Source organism: Photinus pyralis, unplaced genomic scaffold (genome assembly GCF_008802855.1).
Source record: "Photinus pyralis isolate 1611_PpyrPB1 unplaced genomic scaffold, Ppyr1.3 Ppyr1.4_LG6, whole genome shotgun sequence".
Classification (NCBI taxonomy): domain Eukaryota; kingdom Metazoa; phylum Arthropoda; class Insecta; order Coleoptera; family Lampyridae; genus Photinus; species Photinus pyralis.
This window is the reverse complement of record NW_022170663.1, coordinates 14,028,526-14,032,021: the sequence shown is the minus strand read 5'-3', so window position 1 is coordinate 14,032,021 and position 3,496 is coordinate 14,028,526.

The window sequence follows — 3,496 nt, the reverse complement described above, 5'->3', positions numbered from 1 at the left end:
AATTTTTGAACCGTAAATAATAAGAAGAATTTTTGGAGGGAAGAAAATTGCGGATTATTTGGAAGATTACTGAACTCGGAGGTAAGAACAATACTGAGTCCAGAAACATAGTAAAAACGATAAGGGTACAGAGAATGCAGTTGAGGAACGACAGGTAAAAAAAAGTTACTACGTGCTGGCCCAATACGGCAAGAACGAAGGGAAGACCAAAGTGTACGTGGGAGGATCAAGTCATCATAGCTAACCTATGGGAATTAGAAAATAGAGGGAGAAGATACAGGACCGGAAAACAAATTATATATAGTAGCGTTCGACTACAGAACTAAGAGGGATACCTTTTAATGAAAAGCACTTTTTTGTGAGGCTAAAGAATGAATTTTTGACAACAAAAAAACGTGAGACTAGTACAATTATAAAATTAATTAACACAAATATTTTCATAATTTGAGTTTTTGTCTTAAATTTGATTATGTAATATAAAAAGTTCTTTATACTATTCATATTCAAAAAAGTGTAATGAAAAGTAGTAGTTGCCATTAACAAAGGTGTCCTCCACTAACCATGGAGAAGGACGCCACTGACCACAAGATTGGTAGCAAACTTTTTATAATTTTGGGTACCATAAAAAGCTTCTTAAAAAATGCATTTGAAGATATATCCAGTGTTCTCGATCACATGCATGTTTACCGTGCAAGCATAATGAATCATACATAAACAAAAAATATTTCATACACCAGAGTGTAACACCCTCACAGTATGGAGTGAAATTGTAATGAGAAAAGTTTAGTAGGCATCTGTGTGCTAGAACTCGCTTGATTTATACAACAAAGAACCAAATAATTTGGGTGTTATGCAAGAGTGTTGTTTTTGTAGCAGAGATTGCCAAGTACGAAACTGTTTATAAGAAATTCTATAAAATAATAAATCGACTAAAGATTATACTTTCCTTGTAGCTATAATCACCTTCAACTCCAATTAAACTAAGAATCAGAAACTTTGAAGCGCCATAAGATGGACACCCTCCCAGTAGGAACTTGCAAAGTATGGGAGGTTACAATTTTATATTTGCGTGCATGGAGCTGAAATAGTCACATTTGAGCATACATAATTAATCAAAAAAGCTTAAATTTGTAAAGAGGCACAAGTGCATTTTCATGGCAAAACTAGTGGTTTAACTAATGCTAGGGTTTACACTGTTATAATGGTGCACATGGGGTTTCCGGGAGCCCCTTTAAACATAATTAAGTAAAAAAGCACACAGTTTTGATGGGCCTTACAAACGTGACACCTCTCGCATTAGAGAATCGAAGAGAATCCTTATATGAAAATGGATTTAAATATACCAGGAAGGGAGAAAGGAAGGAAGTGGGCCCACCACCACCCCTGCTTGTCTTGGTCAAGCAGTCCACTTTGGGATAGGTAGACTATAGGAAGTTGGAAGCTAGGGTAAATATTTCTAAGGTTAGAGTATGAGGCAAAATCCAAGATAGGAGGATTAGGATCGTAACTAAAGTTAGGCTTTACGGGTAGTAGCTTAAAAAGAAAACCGAGTTAAAATTGAAACATTATAAATTGAATATTCACTGTGCCCAAGATAAGAATCAACAGCTGAAGAAATTGCGAACCATCAGAAATACAGGGTCGGTTCAATTAAAAAAAGTTGCGTATAAAAATGTTATTAAATTTTGGTGTAGTAGGCGTTGACAAAATATCAAAAAATTCATTGATGGTTTCTTTAAATGACATACCTAATAAAGAATCATATTGTGACATAAATCATTGTATTCGTAATAAAAAATGCTACTCAACACAGTATTTATTTTGTTTCCGGCCCATTTAAAAATATGAAGATGATGATGGTTTCTCAAAGACGAAACGTCGCAATGAAAATCTGTGGGCACCATCCTGTAGAGCTTAAAAAGTTCCTATTGTTATTTGTTTTTTGATATCTACTTACACAGTCAGAAAAAAACGAATACGGTTAATTTTGGTTTTTTTCGAAACTGATCAGAATTTTCGAAATTTTTAAACATCATTTTACTAAGCCCTAAAATAAGCAACTTCTTTTAACCAACTGCGTATCTCTATGGTTTCCGATTCCCGATGCTGTTCATTGTTATTTTGGACACACTGTATATACAAAGTAAGTAACTGAGTAACGACAAGTAAAATTAATATTGTTAATAACAAAAACATAAATTACTGCTCTATTACCGCGGAGATAAAATAAATAACTTGAGTGAAATATCAAATAACGGGAACGATACGAGAAAATCTTTCTCGGATGACACTCGAACTAGAATGGGGAATCGGGCTAATTAAATAGGGTAAAATTCATATGTGTAAGTTTTTGAAGTGCCACAAATTAGGTGACAGATTTGGGAATTTCAAAATGAGAGAGGAATTCATAATTTCAAACTGTTTTTACATTTATGTATGAGGTCTTCTATAGAGAGAATAAAAATTCATAATGTAAAAATTGTGAAAGTGAAATTCTTACGTTAATGTATATAAGGTTGTTAATATCACTAATCAAAACAAACAAAAAATTAAGCGCATCAAGAGTAAGAGCATCGTACCAGTGAATCGCAAAGTCAGAGAGAATGCTTACGCAAAAATTAAAACCATAAACGCGACTAGTAAGACTCTTATCTTTGTAAAGTAATGGGGGTGGGGCGTTGGCCATCCTCAGGTGGCTCAAGTGGTCCCACTGAACCCCCGAAGACTCACTTACCTTCTCAGAGTACCAGACATTTATAACATCCCTCTAAGTCAGTGAGTTTGGATAAAGAAGAGGCGACAGATTAAGTATTCGAATAAAGCTCTTGCCAAACGGTCGCATCAAAAGTCTGCACTTCATACCAAGTAGGTACAACCATGAACCCTTGGCTATACCCTTGGTTATGGAGTACCTTAATTTTCGAGGAGAATCCTTTGTCAAGGATTATAAGAACTATACTCGCTAAATTTCAGCTGGCACCACAACGTACACCCAACTGCAGGACTTAGAGGGTTGCTATCTAGTACAATGATTATTACAAGAGGACAACCTTTCAGAGATATTCGTTACCATCACTACTACATCACTATCCCGCTTTTCTCGGCACGATTACGGCGTATTTGCCCGAAAAGTGGAACCACGAAGGCTCTTAAATGTAAATCAAAGCGCAACGAGTTCAAAAAGCCGATCAAGATATAAATATTTCAATATTTGCTAGTAGATCATTTTGAGAAGGTGAGAATTTCCTCGCGTACAAATAAATCTCTATGCTAACTATTCACACAAAAAATAAAGCGCAGTAAAGATTGTATTCGCATGAAAAAAGAAAGATCCTACCTTGATAAGGCTGCCCTTCTGGAATCTGGAACAAAGAATCAATATAAGTACAATTGGTTAAAATTAATCAAAATATTTTATGTTTATCACTGAACTACCCCTAAAAGAGTAGCGAGGGCACGTTGAACATGTAACGGTAAGGTACGAGAGACAAAATGT